Here is a 9,097-nt window from a genome sequence, read left to right as displayed (position 1 = left end):
TGGGTAAGGATTCGATGGACTATGGAATAAGGAGTGGCAAGAGACTAACCTTGGGGATTCCCAAGGCACCCCAAGGTAATATTCAAGGACAACCAAGAGCCTAAGCTTGGGGATGCCCCGGAAGCCATCCCCTCTTTCGTCTTCGTTCATCGGTAACTTTACTTGGAGCTATATTTTTATTCACCACATGATATGTGTTTTGCTTGGAGCGTCAATTTACTTTTGTTAAGATTTTCTTGCTGTTATTTAGAACAATGTTTTGCATCTTTTATTTCAATAAAAGTGGCATTGATAGCCTTTACTATGCCTATGTTACAAGTGTACATGTTGCTGTTTGAAAACAGAAAGTTTACCGCTGTTGCAATAATTCCCTAGAAAATTCAGAATGTGCTAAAATGTTGAAACCTTTTGAGTATTAAGATCTGATAAATTTACTACAGTGGGAATTTTATTTCATAATTTTTGGAGCTAGGGAAGTATGGATGTTGCTACATTCTTTACAGACTATCCTGTTTAGGCAGATTGCTATTATGTTTGCATTGTTTGCATATGTTTGCTTCTTTAATGATTCTATTTGAGGATAGGACTATTAAATATGCAGAGGCCTTTAGTATGCAATGTTCAATAATAATTTTAGTGATTTGCTACAGTAGAGTATAATAAGGTTTTGGCAATGGTTTATACTAACTTATCTCACGAGTCCTTGTTGAGTTTTGTGTGGATGAAGCTTTTGAGATTTAGGGAGACCGTGATATGAGAGGAATTAAGGAGACACAAAAGCTCAAGCTTGGGGATGCCCAAGGCATCCCAAGATAATATTTCAAGAATTCTCAAGCGTCTAAGCTTGGGGATGCCCCGGTTGGCATCCCACCTTTCTTCTTCAACGACTATCGGTTAGTATCGGTTCATCCAAAGTTTTTGCTTCTTCACATGATGTTTGCTATTCTTAGAATGTCATTTTCTTTTGCTTTGCTTGCTGTTTGAATAAAATACCAAGATCTGAAATTCTTAAATGTTAAAGAGTCTTCACATAGTTGCATAATTATTCGACTACTCATTGATCTTCACTTATATCTTTCGGAGTAGTTTGTCATTTGCTCTAGTGCTTTACTTATATCTTTTAGAGCACGGTGGTAGATTTTTTTATAGAAACTATTGATCTCTCATGCTTCACTTAGATTATTTTGAGAGTCTTAAATAGCATGGTAATTTTCTTAAATAATCCTAATATGCTATGTATACAAGAAGAATAATAAAATTCTCTTATGAGTGTGTTGAATATTAAGTGAAGTTTGATACTTGATAATTGTTTTGAGATATGAAGATGGTGATATTAGAGTCATGCTAGTTGAGTAGTTGTGAATTTGAGAAATACTTGTGTTGAAGTTTGTGATTCCAGTAGCATGCACGTATGGTGAACTATTATGTGATGAAGTCGGAGCATGATTTATTTATTGATTGCCTTCCTTATGAGTGGCGGTCGGGGACAAGAGATGGTCTTTTCCTACCAATCTATCCCCCTAGGAGCATGCGCGTAATACTTAGCTTTGATAACTTGTAGATTTTTGCAATAAGTATATGAGTTCTTTATGACTAATGTTGAGTCCATGGATTATACACACTCTCACCCTTCCACCTTTGCTAGCCTCTCTAATACCGCGCACCTTTCGCCGGTATCATACACCCACCATATACCTTCCTCAAAACAGCCACCATACCTACCTATTATGGCATTTCCATAGTCATTCCGAGATATATTGCCATGCAACTTTCAACCGTTCCGTTCCGTTTGTTATGACACGCTTCATCATTGTCATACTGCTTTGCATGATCATGTAGTTGACATCGTATTTGTGGCAAAGCCACCGTTCATAATTCTTTCATACATGTCACTCATGCATCATTGCACATCCCGATACACCGCCGGAGGCATTCATATAGAGTCATATCTTGTTCTAAGTATCGAGTTGTAATTCTTGAGTTGTAAGTAAATAAAAGTGTGATGATCATCATTATTAGAGCATTGTCCCAGTAAGGAAAGGGCGATGGAGACTATGATTCCCCCACAAGTCAGGATGAGACTCCGGACGAAAATAAATAAATAAATAAATAAAAGAGGCCAAAGAAGCCCAAATAAAAAAAGAGAGAAAAGAGGCAATGAAAAAAAGAGAAGGCCCAAATAAAAAAATAAAAAATAAAAAAATAATGAGAGAAAAAGAGAGAAGGGGCAATGCTACTATCCTTTTACCACACTTGTGCTTCAAAGTAGCACCATGATCTTCATAATAGAGAGTCTCCTATTTTGTCACTTTCATATACTAGTGGGAATTTTACATTATAGAACTTGGCTTGTATATTCCAACAATGGGCCTCCTCAAATGCCCTAGGTCTTCATGAGCAAGCGAGTTGGATGCACACCCACTTAGTTTCTTTTGTTGAGCTTTCATATACTTATAGCTCTAGTGCATCCGTTCCATGGCAATCCCTACTCACTCACATTGATATCTATTGATGGGCATCTCCATAGCTCATTGATACGCCTAGTTGATGTGAGACTATCTTCCCCTCTTTTTGTCTTCTCCACAACCACCATTCTATTCCACATATAGTGCTATATCCATGGCTCACGCTCATGTATTGCGTGAAGATCGAAAAAGTTTTGAAAATGTCAAAAGTATGAAACAATTTCTTGGCTTGTCATCGGGGTTGTGCATGATTTAAATACTTTGTGTGGTGAAGATAGAGCATAGCCAGACTATATGATTTTGTAGGGATAGATTTCTTTGGCCATGTTATTTTGAGAAGACATAATTGCTTTGTGATTATGCTTGAAGTATTATTATTTTTATGTCAATATGAACTTTTGTCTTGAATCTTTTGGATCTGAATATTCATGCCACAATTAAGAAGAATTACATTAAAATTATGCCAAGTAGCACTCCGCATCAAAAATTCTGTTTTTATCATTTACCTACTCGAGGACGAGTAGGAATTAAGCTTGGGGATGCTTGATATGTCTCCAACGTATCTATAATTTTTTATTGCTCCATGCTATGTTATCTACTGTTTTGGGCAATATTGCGCTTTATTATCCACTTTCATATTGTTTTTGGGACTAACCTATTAACCGGAGGCCCAGCCGAGAATTGTTGTTTTTTGCCTATTTCAGTGTTTCGAAGAAAAGGAATATTAAATGGAGTCGAAACAGAACGAAATCAACTCGAGAAGTTATTTTTGGAAGGAAAGCTACCGGATGGACTTGGACCCCATGTAAGGAGCCATGGGAGGTGCTCACGAGGGTGGGGGCACCCCCCCCTAGGGCGCGCCCCCCTGCCTCGTAGGGCCCCCGAAGCTCCACCGACGTACTTCCTTCACCCATATATACTCACGTATCCTAAAACTTCCAGAACACACAATAGATCGGGAGTTCCGCCACCAGAAGCCTCCGTAGCCACCGAGAACCAATCTAGACCCATTCCGGCACCCTGCCGGAGGGTGCAATCCCTCTCCGGTGGCCATCTTCATCATCCCGGTGCTCTCCATGACGAGGAGGGAGTAGTTCTCCCTCAGGGCTGAGGGTATGTACCAGTAGCTATGTGTTTGATCTCTCTCTCTCTCTCTCTCTCTCTCGTGTTCTTGAGGTGGTACGATCTTGATGTATCGTGAGCTTCGCTATTATAGTTGGATCTTATGATGTTTTCTCCCCCCTCTACTCTCTTGTAATGAATTGAGTTTCCCCTTTGAAGTTATCTTATCAGATTGAGTCTTTAAAGATTTGAGAACACTTGATGTATGTCTTGCCGTGCGTATCCGTGGTGACAATGGGATACCACGTGATTCACTTGATGTATGATTTGGTGATCAACTTGCGGGTTCCGCCCATGAACCTATGCATAGGGGTTGGCACACATTTTCGTCGTGATTCTCCGGTAGAAACTTTGGGGCACTCCTTGAGGTCCTTTGTGTTGGTTGAATAGATGAATCTGAGATTGTGTGATGCATATCGTATAATTATACCCACGGATACTTGAGGTGACATTGGAGTATCTAGGTGACATTAGGGTTTTGGTTGATTTGTGTCTTAAGGTGTTATTCTAGTACGAACTCTAGGGCTGTTTGTGACACTTATAGGAATAGCCCAACGGATTGATTGGAAAGAATAACTTTGAGATGGTTTCGTACCCTACCATAATCTCTTCATTCGTTCTCTGCTATTAGTGACTTTCGAGTGACTCTTTGTTGCATGTTGAGGGATAGTTATGTGATCCAATTATGTTATTATTGTTGAGAGGACTTGCACTAGTGAAAGTATGAACCCTAGGCCTTGTTTCAACGCATTGCAATACCGTTTACGCTCACTTTTATCATTAGTTACCTTGCTGTTTTTATATTTTCAAATTACAAAAACCCATATCTACTATCCATATACCACTTGTATCACCATCTCTTCGCCGAACTAGTGCACCTATACAATTTACCATTGTATTGGGTGTGTTGGGGACATAAGAGACTCTTTGTTATTTGGTTGCAGGGTTGCTTGAGAGACACCATCTTCATCCTACGCCTCCTACGGATTGATAAACCTTAGGTCATCCACTTGAGGGAAATTTGCTACTGTCCTACAAACCTCTGCACTTGGAGGCCCAACAACGTCTACAAGAAGAAGGTTGTGTAGTAGACATCATCGCCCGCCACGGGAGCACAGTCACGAGTGCCCTGGAAGTTGGCGATGAAGTGCTCGTGTAGTTCGTCCGAGGAGGAGATCGATCCCACCGGAATGTTTAGGAGCCACGAGCACGTGCCGTCCTTGAGGGACATGGGAAACTAGTTCGCCATGACTTTTTCGTTGCCATTCGCCGCCTCGATGCTCAGCTCATAGAGCTAGAGGAACTCAGCGGGATCAGGCATGCCATCGTAACATGAAGGCGGATCCGGCTTGAACTTGCCGGGCCAGACGACGCGGTGTAGCTCTAGGGTGAACGCACGGCACCCTGTCGTGCTCACGGGAGCCTGCCGCTAAGGAGGAGCCTGATCTTGACGCTCGCGCACCACCACCTCCGGCGGCGCACGGTCTTGACATGGCAATGCTTAAAGCACACACGCCTCTCCTTGGGGCCGCTGCACCACCTGGCTACTTTCTTCTTTGCACTACAAAAAAGACACATCTGTGACACTTTGGGCCAAATGATTTTTTTTCTGTCATGCTTATGACACTTCTATGACGATAATTGTGACAAAACCCGGTATCATCATAGATGTGGTGGGCTCCTACTTCTATGACAAAAAATCATGACAGAAAACGGGTTTTTCATTGTGGGCGGGCCGGAGACGCTCTTGCATGACATTCTTTGGGCCGTCCATGATGGAAACATCATGGTAGAAGCGAGGGCGAGGAAACTTTTGGGGAGTTCCCGGTTACAGTGGGTGTTCGGGGCCAAGGAATGCATGGAAGTTTGCGCGTTTCTCTCGTACACGTGTGCGCGTGTGTGCAAGGCATTGGGCTCTAACTGAACCCGAGCGAGGTGTTCGCTTACTGAATGTGAGCGATTGCACTTGCTTCATTACTGAACCCTAGCGAACAATCCTTGGATGTTAACTGAACCCGAGCGATTCCTTCGCTACTACTGCTAACTGAAGCCGATCAAACCTGCTGCCTCTTGATGAATAGTGAGTGTTGTTGGGGGTTGGATGAACAGTTCCCGGTGGGGGTTGGATGAACAGGGCCCTATGGTAGTAGAGGCCATTACCGCTGGATAAATAGGACGCCAATCGAACCGGTTGGGGTGGATGAATAGGACCCCGTGGAGGACTGGATGAATAGTAGCCATTGGAGGGCTGGTTGAACAGTAGCCCGTGGAGAGGGCTGGTTGAACAGTAGCCCGTGCAGGGCTGGTTGAAAATGACCCCGTGGAGAGGGCTGGTTGAACAGTAGCCGGTGGAGGCTGGATGAACAGGACTCTATGGTGAACAGTAGCTGGTGGAGGTTGGAGGAAGACGACAGTAGATGAACAGTAGTAGGTGGAGTCTCGAGGAAGTCGACGGTGGATGAACAGTAGCCCGTGGAGGCTGGAGCGAGGCAGTAGACAGTGGATGAACAGTAACCCCCGTGGAGTTCCGTTTTGCAGTATGTGATGTCATCTTGAACTACGTCGGTATTTATCCAAAGAGGAAGGGATGATGCAACACAACAATGGTAGGTATTTCCCTCAATGATGAGACCAAGGTTATCGAACCAGTAGGAGAACCACGCAACACTACGTGAACGACACCTACACACAAATAACAAATACTTGCAACCCGACGTATAAAGGGGTTGTCAATCCCTTTCGGGTAACGGTGCCAGAAATTGGCAAGTAGACGGGATAAAAATTGTAGTAGATTGATAAATGCAAATAAAACTAAATAAAATTCAGTGAGATATTTTTGTTTTTTTGGATTAATAGATCTGAAAATAAAGTCAAATAAAAATATATCGCAAAGGCAAATATAATAAAAAAGAGACCCAGGGGCCGTAGATTTCACTAGTGGCTTCTCTCGAGAAAAATAGGAAATAGTGGGTAAACAAATTACTGTCGGGCAATTGATATAACTTCAAATAACCGTCATGATATGTAGGCAATGATCATTCTATAGGCATCACGTCCAAGATTAGTGGACCGACTCCTGCCTGCATCTACTACTATTACTCCACACATCGACCGCTATCCAACATGCATCTGTGTATTAAATTCATGGAGAAATGGAGTAATGCAATAAGAACAATGACATGATGTAGACAAGATCTATTTATGTATAAATACACCCCATTTTGTTATCCTTAATAGCAACGATACATACGTGTCGGTTCCCCTTCTATCATTGGGATCAAGCACCATAAGATCAAACCCATCACAAAGCACCTCTTCCCATTGCAAGATAAATAGATCAAGTTGGCCAAACAAAACCCAAATATCGGAGAGGAAATACGAGCCTATAAGAAATCAGGCATATAAGAGATCAAAAGACTCAAATAACTTTCATGGATAAAAACATAGATCTGATCATAAACTCAAAGTTCAAAACACAGCGCAGAAAGAATTACAGCATATGGATCTCCAAGAGACCACTGTATTGAGAATCAAACAAGAGAGAGGAAACCATCTAGCTACTGACTACGGACCCGAAGGTCTACAAGTGACTACTCACGCATCATCGGAGAGGCACCAATGGACATGATGAACCCCTCCGTGATGGTGTCTAGATTGTATCTGGTGTTTCTGGAACTTGCGGCGGCTGGAATTGATTTTCGTCGACTCCCCTAGGGTTTCTACAATAATAGGGTATTTATAGAGCAAAGAGGCGGTGCGGGAGGCCACCGAGGCGGGAATGCCTGGGCCTCCAGGCGCGCCTAGGTGTGTTGTGCTCACCTCGCGCTCCCTCTTTGGTACTTCTTTGGCCCACTGGATCTCTTCTGGTCCAAAAAAATCCACAAAAAGTTTCGCTGTGTTTGGACTCCGTTTGGTATTGATTTCCTATGATGTAAAAAACAAGCATAAAACAGCAACTGGCACTGGGCACTATGTCAATAGGTTAGTACCAAAAATGATATAAAATGACTATAAAATGATTGTAAAACATTGAAGAATGATAATATAACAACATGGAACAATAAAAAATTATAGATACATTGGAGACGTATAAGCATCCCCAAGCTTAATTCCTGCTCGTCCTCGAGTAGTTAAATGATAAAAATAGAATTTTTGATGTGGAATGCTGCCTAACATGTTCATCGCATATTCTTTCTTTTATAGCATGGACAATTGGACTTTTATATGGTTCAAAGCAATAGTCTAGTTTCGACATGAGGACTTTAATACTCAAGCATATCAACAAGCAACCATGTCTTTCCAAATATCAATGCTAAAGCAAGTTATCCCTAGCCCATTATGCTCATTCACTGGTCCATTCATGAAACACACTTGCATATTAGCTACACCCAATGCTCAAATATGATCATACCGCCCCTTAAGATGGAGACTCAAGTAAAAATAAAAATTGCATAAAGTCAAAGAAAGGTCCTTTGTAGAGGGAAGTAGGGATTTGTAGAGGTGCCAAAGCTCAAAGCAAAAAAGATAGAGATAAAACATTTTGGGAGGCATGCTTTTCCTGTCAATGAAAACGACCGAGTAGTTCCCAATACTTTCCATGCAAGATATATCATAGGCGGTTCCCAAATAGAAAATAAAGTTTATTCCTTTTTCCACCATACTTTCACTTTCCATGGCTAGTCGTATCCATGGGTGCCTTCCATACCAACACTTTCCAAGGAATTATTATTTGACAACATAAAGTAAATTCATTTTTCATTTTGGGACTGGGCATCCCTAAAACCTTTGTCGTACTCTTGTGCAATAACAAGTGAATAAACACTCATCGTGAGAATAACACATCTAGCATGGAAATATATAAGCCACCCCCTACTATTTCATGAGCGGTACGGGCACACAAAAGATGGAGTTTATTTTGAAAATTAGAGATGGCACATACAAATTTGCTTAGAACAGCAAAAGAATACCGCATATAGGTAGGTATAGTGGACTCATGTGGCAAAACTGGTTTAAAGGATTTTGGATGCACAACTAGTGATCATACTTAGTGCAAAATGAAGGCTAGCAAAAGATTGAGAAGAGACCAACCAAGAAACAAAAAATCTCATAAGTGTCGGCATCCTGGGAATAGGGGTACCCAGACTTGCCTACCTACGGCCCATGTCGTGGCTCCATCAGCGGCCCGGTACGGCCCAGTTCTAGTAGAAACGACTCAAGACCCTCGCGAGGGACCAAGCCTCGCGAGGCAGATGACACAAAGACCTCCCACGGGGGGTGGTCGTACTAGGCTGCCTCCCGAGGAGCGGAGATGTCAAGGAAAGGTGCACCTCGCGAGGTTCACATCACGTGAGCCATGACGACCAAGGCCAGGCGGGCTCCAGTGGGCGTAGCGTACCAGTTTCCCCTTTGGTGCCAAGGGGGCAAGCGCAGGCGCGAAGTCCCTAGGAATTAGGCAAAGGTTTCCATATTGGTGCAACAAGACCAAGACCGCCAGCATGACATGACGGAGG

This window comes from Triticum aestivum, chromosome 6A, assembly GCF_018294505.1.
Source record: "Triticum aestivum cultivar Chinese Spring chromosome 6A, IWGSC CS RefSeq v2.1, whole genome shotgun sequence".
Taxonomy (NCBI): domain Eukaryota; kingdom Viridiplantae; phylum Streptophyta; class Magnoliopsida; order Poales; family Poaceae; genus Triticum; species Triticum aestivum.
This window is presented reverse-complemented; position numbering follows the sequence as displayed.